Source organism: Gymnoscopelus microlampas (assembly GCF_963454915.1).
Source record: "Gymnoscopelus microlampas genome assembly, chromosome: 19".
In the NCBI taxonomy this organism is placed as follows: Eukaryota; Metazoa; Chordata; class Actinopteri; order Myctophiformes; family Myctophidae; genus Gymnoscopelus; species Gymnoscopelus microlampas.
Window position 1 is genome coordinate 9,010,727 of NC_139956.1, and position 10,548 is coordinate 9,021,274.

Sequence of the window (10,548 nt, forward strand, 5' to 3'; positions counted from 1 at the left end):
AAAGCTTCCACAAAAGAAATACATGCTGTGCTAGCCTGTGCTACAAACAATCCAACGCTTCCACATTAGAAAATCATGCTGTGCTAGCCTGTGCTACAAACAATCCAACGATTCCACAGAAGAAGCAAAACATGCTGTGTTAGCCTGTGCTACAAACAATCCAAAGCCTCCACATAAAAACGAAACATGCTGTGATAGCCTGTGCTACAAACAATCCAAGGTGCCGTGTCATTGTTCCGACGGCGCATTGTTCCGACGGTTACTAACCCTATACCTAACCCTAACCACACGCGGAAGCCACGTGGTCGGAGTAATGGGATGTCGGACTTATGGGCAGTCCCCCAATCCAAAGCCTCCACATAAGCAATACATGCTGTGCTAGCCTGTGCTACAAACAATCCAACGCTTCCACAGAAGAAGCAAAACATGATATGCTAGCCTGTGCTACAAACAATCCAATGATTCCACAGAAGAAGCAAAACATGCTGCGTTAGCCTGTGCTACAAACAATCCAACGCCTCCACATAAGAAGCAAAACATGCTGTGATAGCCTGTGCTACAAACAATCCAAAGCCTCCACATAAGCAAAACATGCTGTGATAGCCTGTGCTACAAACAATCCAAAGCCTCCACATAAGAAAAACATGCTGTGTTAGCCTGTGCTACAACAATCCGAAGCCTCCACATAAGAAGAAAAACATGTTGCGATAGCTTGTGCTACGAATAACTCAAAACTTTCCACATGGAAAGCAAGCATGCCATGTTAGATTGTGCTCCAAACAATCCGAAGGCCTTCCACATGGGAAACAACTTATGTGCCTAGCAATTCACCCTAAGGGGCACATGTTCAGCCTAAGTAGTAGCAGTAAAATACTGAAGGAAAAAAAAGTGAAGAAAAGTAGTTGTGGCACTAGAATGTTACAGCATTAGCCATAGCACTATTGAAGAACAAGTATCAATATCAGCAGCACTATACGAAACATTAGTGTTAGCAGTAATAATGGTTAGAGTAGCTTTGCTGCTGTAGCAGTACCAAAGTCAGCATCATTATCAGAATCATTATAATCAAATTGCAAACTTGATGGTCAGCAGCAGACAGCGAGGCAAGGCAACAGACAGCAGAGGAGCAACAGCAGCAACATGACAGCGCAGCCAGAGAGAAGCCAGGACTGAACTGACTAAATGATTTGACAACCTCCAATGCCATTTAGCCTACTTTGAAAATTAAGATTACCAGAAAACGTAGGCTACATCAGATGGAAATAGCTATAGCCACCAATCAGCACATACTAGCTGCAACATAAAATAGATTCCCACACTATAATGAACAGTCTGCACACTATAGTCTACTTTAATTATAAAACATTTTCTGTGCACTATGAGCCATAAATCTCTTTACATCATATTTGAAATGCATTCTCCTAGATTGAGATACTGCTGAAAGAATTAATCACATACACACACACACGTATATGTATATGTACACACACACACACACACACACACACACACATAATGTATTATTATTTTTCTAAACAACTGTAGACTTCCTACACTGAGATACTTGGCATTATGCTGCTTAATCAAGAAATCTGCATACTACTGTTAACTGCAACACTAAAGCGAGATCAAGATAAATTACTTGTGCTTATAATAAGCAGACATGGCAAACCAATTGCGGTCCGGAGGGAACACACTGAGAATGGTCAATGAACCGCTATGCTAAGAGCACAACTAGCTCTTCATCCACAAGTGTACTTCCTTATTCTACTCAAGATGATGGCCATTGGCCAGACTGTGCATTACTCATTTTTAACCAGTACATTATATGAAACATTAAAATGCTCTACATAAAAGTGACGCTAAGTAATGATCCTCAATCCCAAACGACTACACCCCGGAAATAAGCCAAAACCACAACCACCAATAAGCCAAGCGATTTCATAGAAACCAGCCAATGATGCTTAAAATAACAGACATTGACATGGCAACGTATAGGTAAAAAGGTGAGTTGAGGCCCCATAGCCCAGAGGGACAACAGAAAACTCACTGAACTTAGCTGAACTTTGCAACCGTTAGCAAGGAGCAGTTTCACGACAATTTAAGGTTGTTTTTAGTACGAACGAATACCATATAAGAACTAGCAGTAGCACCAGCCTGCACTTATGTTATTGTTAAGAATATTCATGGGCAGCAACATACAGCAGTTAAGCGACGGCAGCAGATACAGCAGTACAACAGCACAGCCAGAAAGAGAAACCAGAATGAGCAGCAGGTAGGTACAGGCAGAGAAGCTTAATTAGGCTCTATGCACAGCAGCCATACTGTGAAGACATTCACAGGTGTTACCAATGGACCCTTCGCTAAGCCCCACCTACTCCACTCTGTGACTGGTGGTGTGAAGTTAGTCACACCCAGGCCTGGCAGACTTTGCTTCTCACCCATTGACTTGCATGTTAAATGATGGCTTTTCCCCTTAAAAATAATCGATCATTTCAGGAGCAAGAGCTTCAAAATCTCTTGTAAATCTAGTCAACAAGGCCTGCAGTAGGCTATGCACTGGACACATGTGCATGACATTATTTCAATAAACTAAAAACATGGTAAATGTTAGAGGGAGTAATAGCCATGGATACACGACGGTCGACTGTCACGACCGTCATGGATGAAATTCAACCTGGTGTTTGCACTTTCTCCATTTATGGCCCGTACATCTACACAAACGTTCATATTTCAAATATAAAGTGCTTATCCCATGGGCACGGATGTTACATGTATGTACGGGCTCTCAGAAGTACCCGTATCAGACAAACCTTTTTCCTAAAATACCTAGGAAGGACATGTATGTATGTTCAGAGATGTTGCACTTGGTAGGGCAGTGAAAAAACAGCTGGGGGAAATCAGGGGTCAACCTCCGCTTCAATTTATCCTGCCTGCAACATAAAATGTTAGGGAAAGATGAGCACAAGTGTATAGATAAAGATGTATTCACAATGATAGCCAATTTAGTTTAAATATACTCTCATAGACTTGTTTGTGATGGAATACATCTATAATATACTTTTCAGCATAAATGTTTTTGTTTTGTTTCCCAGAACTGTCAAAGACACACATGGTATTTGAGTTACCTGTAGTTTGAAGCATCAAGGTCCTCATGCTTCTCCACTGTGTTTACGAACATCCTTCGTAGATGGTTTATTTTCAGCACCTCTTGGTCAACTATAAGCCATGGCGGATGACTCTCTCACAGAAGATCTTGTAGCGGTCAGCGAAGGGTGGTTCATTTCCCCCCCCACACACACACACACACACACACACACACACACACACACACACACACACACACACACACACACACAAACACACACACACACACACACACACACACACACACACACACACACACACACACACACAGATTTTAACCATTTATTTATGTCCACATAAAGGAGAAACATACAGGGACACAAATATTATACTGTAGGTGCAGTAAGGTTACATTCACATAATCCTGGCATATGTCTTCACAATACAATAAACATGTCACTCAGTACTCTATATGGGTATAAGTAACACCGTCTCCACCATATATGGCGGCTGCCAATTACAGACAGCACAATACTTTGCCAACCTTTTTGGCTCCTTTTTGGGCATCCCAAGTTGTTGAAACCCTCTAACAGCCAGTATGTGGGTATGTCCTATAGGCTGCCAAATATAAAAACAAATAGGCTGCACCTAATAGCCCAGCTCTGAGATGGTATGTAGGAGTGGTTGGTATTTAATGATCTTGGTCATAAAGGCTTCCTCTAGGCTAGAGTCAAAGGTGCAGGCTATCTAATACAGACACTTCCCTGGACTCTTTATCAATCACAACATCTGGTGTATTAGCTGTTAACGATGTAAAGATGTCTGAGTTAAAACAGAGATGGAACATGGATGAAATGACACGGGAATGTTTAAAATACAGTAATAGCACCCATACAATCATAAAATGACAAATCAATATTTGACAGTCCAATATTGACACGCATGTTTTGTTTACAATCTCTTACTTGGCCATATTGCCAATTAGCTTATGGGCTTTATCAGCACTGGTGAGATGCAGTGGTGGACATTCACTTGAGTACTGTACGTTTTCTTAGTACCTGTACTTTCAGTGGTGTAAAGTAACTAAGTACATTTACTCAAGTAGGCTACTGTACTCAAGTAGAATTTTGAGTTAGTTTTACTTTCACAACGTGACATGTTGTGAGCTTGTAGATATGCTATTTTCAATAGATTTTTTTCATGTGATAACATAAAAAATGATTTCAGTCTCATGTTAAAATGTGTCTCCCCCCAAATAAATCTATTGAAAATACAACTGCGAATCTGCCATAGCAACGGCAGATCTACAAGCTCACAACGCATTGTGATGCGTTGTGAGCTTGTAGATCTGCTATTTTCAATAGATGTTTTTATCTGATAACACAATAAATTATTTCAGTCTCTCATGTTAAAATGCTTACCCATGGCCATGGATGTTACAATTATGTATGGGCCCAGAGAAGTACCTGTATCTTCCGTATTGTTCAATAAAAAGCCTGTTAATCCGATCGGTGGCCATTTTCACCATATCCTTTAACCACGCGACCCTATCGGATGGGAGGTGTATTGCACTCTGATACATTATAAATCTATGAGAAAATGGCCACCGATCGGTTAAGAATACTCTTTATTGAACAATACAGAATATACGGGTACTTCTGCGGGACCATACAGAATTTTAACATCAATGGCCATGCGGTAAGCACTTTATATTTGAAAACTGAACGTTTATGTAGATGTACGGGCTGTAAATGGAAAAGTGCAAACACCTGGTTGAAGTTCGGTCGGGACAGACGACCGTCGTGTATCCATGGCTTGTTGTAAATGTATCCCATCTTGTCCGTGTAAATTCCTGAACCTCTTCTTTCTGGACAGACATGAGATTCATATAGCATCGTTTCGAGTCCTTTTGACGTGCTTTTGAAGGATATTTTCTTTGTTTTGATTTATTTTCTTCGGACGTTACCGTTGCTATGGCAGATTGGCAGTTGTTGCAGGAAATGGTGAGGCGGAAGAGGCGACCCCATTGGTTGTAACGGGAATCACGTGCCAAAAACCGCACCACCCCTTTGAAAGTATTACTGCGCTGCTAAGAAAATAGTACCGACTTTTAAACTCTGATTATAAAAATACTGCGCCAAATCAGATGTCGGTAATTTTTTTTCTTACTTACTACCAATAGATCTTTTTTAAGAAGCAGAGATTTAGCAGGGCGGGAAATTGCCGTTTTCAATACATGATAGTGCACTTGGTGATACAAGCGCGAAATTTGGCACAGATCCCAGCTGGCACGCGACGTCCGTTGACGTTGATTTTTGGTTGGATTTAGGTTGTGACGTCAGCTAACCAAAATCCAACGTTGGACCAACGTCAACTTCCAACGTTGTATCAACGTATTACTTTGACGTCAATTGACGTTGATATTTGGTTGGTTTTAGGTTGTGTTGGTAACTGACCAATAACCAACGTCTATTCAACGTAATATCCCAACGTCATGTTGACGTCGAAAACTGACATGCTGTTGTCGGATTCTTGACCAAACCTCAATGTCTGCCCAACGTTATTATGACAACGTCCACACAACGTTGCAGTCTAACATCATCAGACGTTGATATTTGGTTGGTTTTAGGTTGTGTTGGTAACTGACCAATAACCAACGTCTATTCAACGTAATATCCCAACGTCATGTTGACGTCGAATACTGACATGCTGTTGTCGGATTCTTGACCAAACCTCAGTGTCTGCCCAACGTTATTATGACAACGTCCACACAACGTTGCAGTCTAACATCATTAGACGTTGATATTTGGTTGGTTTTAGGTTGTGTTGGTAACTGACCAATAACCAACGTCTATTCAACGTAATATCCCAACGTCATGTTGACGTCGAATACTGACATGCTGTTGTCGGATTCTTGACCAAACCTCAATGTCTGCCCAACGTTTTTATGACAACGTCCACACAACGTTGCAGTCTAACATCATTAGACGTTGATATTTGGTTGGTTTTAGGTTGTGTTGGTAACTGACCAATAACCAACGTCTTTTCAACGTAATATCACAACGTCATGTTGACGTCGAATACTGACATGCTGTTGTCGGATTCTTGACCAAACCTCAATGTCTGCCCAACGTTATTATGACAAACGTCCACACAACGTTGCAGTCTAACATCATCAGACGTTGATATTTGGTTGGTTTTAGGTTGTGTTGGTAACTGACCAATAACCAACGTCTATTCAACGTAATATCCCAACGTCATGTTGACGTCGAATACTGACATGCTGTTGTCGGATTCTTGACCAAACCTCAATGTCTGCCCAACGTTATTATGACAAACGTCCACACAACGTTGCAGTCTAACATCATCAGACGTTGATATTTGGTTGGTTTTAGGTTGTGTTGGTAACTGACCAATAACCAACGTCTATTCAACGTAATATCCCAACGTCATGTTGACGTCGAATACTGACATGCTGTTGTCGGATTCTTGACCAAACCTCAGTGTCTGCCCAACGTTATTATGACAACGTCCACACAACGTTGCAGTCTAACATCATTAGACGTTGATATTTGGTTGGTTTTAGGTTGTGTTGGTAACTGACCAATAACCAACGTCTATTCAACGTAATATCCCAACGTCATGTTGACGTCGAATACTGACATGCTGTTGTCGGATTCTTGACCAAACCTCAATGTCTGCCCAACGTTTTTATGACAACGTCCACACAACGTTGCAGTCTAACATCATTAGACGTTGATATTTGGTTGGTTTTAGGTTGTGTTGGTAACTGACCAATAACCAACGTCTTTTCAACGTAATATCACAACGTCATGTTGACGTCGAATACTGACATGCTGTTGTCGGATTCTTGACCAAACCTCAATGTCTGCCCAACGTTATTATGACAAACGTCCACACAACGTTGCAGTCTAACATCATCAGACGTTGATATTTGGTTGGTTTTAGGTTGTGTTGGTAACTGACCAATAACCAACGTCTATTCAACGTAATATCCCAACGTCATGTTGACGTCGAATACTGACATGCTGTTGTCGGATTCTTGACCAAACCTCAATGTCTGCCCAACGTTTTTATGACAACGTCCACACAACGTTGCAGTCTAACATCATCAGACGTTGATATTTGGTTGCTTTTAGGTTGTGTTGGTAACTAACCAATAACCAACGTCTGTTCAACGTATTATCCCAACGTCATGTTGACGTCGAATACTGACATGCTGTCGGATTCTTGACCAAACCTAAATGTCTGCCCAACGTTATTATGAGAACGTCCACACAACGTTGCAGTCTAACATCATCAGACGTTGATATTTGGTTGGTTTTAGGTTGTGTTGGTAACTAACCAATAACCAACGTCTGTCCAACGTATTATCTCAACGTCAGTTTGACGTTGAATACTGACATGCTGTTGTCGGATATTTGACCAAACCTCAATGTCTGCCCAATGTTATTATGATAACATCCACACAACGTTGCAGTCTAACATCATCAGACGTAGATATTTGGTTGGTTTTAGGTTGTGTTGGTAACTAACCATTAACTAACGTTTGTTCAACGTATTATCCCAACGTCAGGTTGACGTCGAATACTGACATGCTTTTGTCAGATTTTTGACCAAACCTCAGTGTCTGCCCAACGTTATTATGACAACGTCCACACAACGTTGCAGTCTAACATCATTAGACGTTGATATTTGGTTGGTTTTAGGTTGTGTTGGTAACTGACCAATAATCAACGTCTATTCAACGTATTATGCCAACGTCGTGTTGATGTAGAATACTGACATGCTATTGTCGGGTATTGTGACCAAAACCCAATGTCTGCTAAACTTCATAATGAAAAGATCTCCTCAACATTCAAACCTCATTAGATGTAGATATTTTGCTGGGTTAATGTGGCTGTTACTTAAACAAAATCCAACATAGTCTGGCTGTAGAATATGGACAATAAGTACTGAAGGTTCTGACATAGAGTAATGATCTAGCATCTGTTTAACCTGCAATAGTCCAACCAGAGCAATTGGTAGCTGTTTCATCTGTGGTTCAACTATATTCTTCCAGATGAGCTACAGGGCCACCCCATGGCCCAGAAAGGTGTTTGTGCAGTTCTATAACCCTCAGCCTTTTCCAGATAACTGAATTTGACTTTCAGACAAATACCATCAAGTTGCTCCTGGGGCACATGCCAGCATCCCACCTATAGTGAACCTGTGGCTGTATATGAGACTGATTAGCTACAGGTTTCTTTGCCAGTGTGGATTTAGAGCCAAGGCAACATGGTTAAGGCCAGTTATACCTTTTCCCTTCCGCTTTAGCAGATGTTAGTTGTCGGTGATCAGCCAGCTGCATCTTAAAGGAATGCGACCGACAGTGAGGTAGGTAGACAGCCATGTCAACTCTTTATCGTCAATAATTTGCCCTTAGTTTGCTTCAGGAGACCAGGAGATTCAGTTTCAGCTTATGGCTGCTCAAATGTTTTATGTTGAGCGCTTGGGGTGGGTGGACTGTAGGGTCCACCCCTACAGTGTCTTGCTCAGGACACTTCGCCCCGTCCAGGGCCTTTGAGGCAAACCGGGGACCTTCTGATTATCTAACCAGTAACCTATGCTGCCCTAAATAATAAACCCATATGAAAAGAAATGCATCAATACATTACAATGCATAGACACCGGCCTACCTCAAAACCAGGGTCTTCCTTAGTTGTGACATATGGAGCAAGAGTGTGTGACTGTGACACCGTTTATCATCCACACCACTATGTATGTACTACTGGGTGGACGGAAGGGCGGACAGATGGACAGACAGACAGACAGACAGACAGACAGACAGACAGACAGACAGACAGACAGACAGACAGACAGACACTTTTTTTGTTACCCTTTCAGCCTAAATGCATGACTGTACCTCATGCTGTTTACATTTCTGACTAATAAAGTAATCAATCAATCACAAAAAGTAAAATAATTGTTTGCCCTGATATGTAGTGGAGTAAAATAATAAAGTATCAAAAGATAGAAACACACAAGTGAATTTAAAAAATACAATGCTAAGTACAGTACTTGAGTAAATGTACTGATTTTCACCATTGTTCATGTTTCATAGCTGTTGCAGTTCTTTATTTTTGCATTATATTAATTGTTAATCAAATAAATGATTGAGGGAAATATTTCACTTTTTGCATTAGGCCTACAGCATAATGCCATATGACACATACAATGTAAACTGACATTTAACATAATAACATTGGGCAGACATTGAGGTTTGGTCAAATATCCGACAACAGCATGTCAGTATTTGACGTCAACCTGACGTTGGGATAATACGTTGAACAGACGTTGGTTATTGATTAGTTACCAACACAACCTAAAACCAACCAAATATCTACGTCTAATGATGTTAGACTGCAACGTTGTATGGATGTTGTCATAATAATACATTTCAAACTGGATTGTCAAATGTCTCCTCAAATCACTGAGCAGTATAGCAACGTTCTGCTCTTTCATTGGACGAATCATTGGACTTGTGGGTGGGACCACAGTTGTATAACACCAGACTGGGTGGGGCAACAGTAACTGCTGCAGGAGCCTGCAGTTTGAATTTGGAGGGAGAGAAGACAGGAAGAGATACTTGTTTGTGCATGGAGATGTTTTTTTGACCATCCCAGGACTTCTAGAATCACAATCTTTTGCACAGGTGAGTTCATAATTAATTTCCTTCTAACTTGAAATGAAATATTTGACTGTTTGTTTTTAAAATAAAGTTCTACATTCTGTTTATGACCGAGTGAGGTGATTTCTTCATATTGCAAATCAGTCATGCTTTGTTGTTTTCTTTTTCTTTTCCTTTTCTTTGCATGTTTTTGAAACTGGCAGCATTGTTTGAGTAAATCCTTTGCCCAAAATGGTTACAGTACCTGCCTTTTGTGGCAAAACAGTGGGAACTAGAAAGAGGCTATACTGCATTAACTAGATGGACTGATCCCCATTGCTTTGTGTTGGTGGCTTGGTGCTGCTGAGTTAAACATTTGAATTGCAGCTTTTAAAGCTAATGTCTTATTTTAGGTGAAGTTCTGTTGTTCATGCATGATTCATGTTTTCAGTTGGGAATGTGTGTTATTGAAGGGTAAAAGCTCACATGCCTCACAGCCTGATTTTTGTGTGAGACAGTGCTGTGTAACTAAAAATCAGGCATAAGGGTTGGTTGCATTTGAATAGCCTTGTGTAGCCTTTATCATAGATTTGATTATATTAGCTTGTAAGACATTATTTTCAGTCTAATATTGGCCAAGCCTAACAGTAAAGCCCACCTAAAAAAAATAAACATAATAGAGGAATGTAAACACTATGTTGAAGATTGATTGGTAAGTAACCAATCCCCAACGTCTGTTCAATGTATCATGCTGACGTCATATTGACATAGAATACTGACATGCTGTTGTC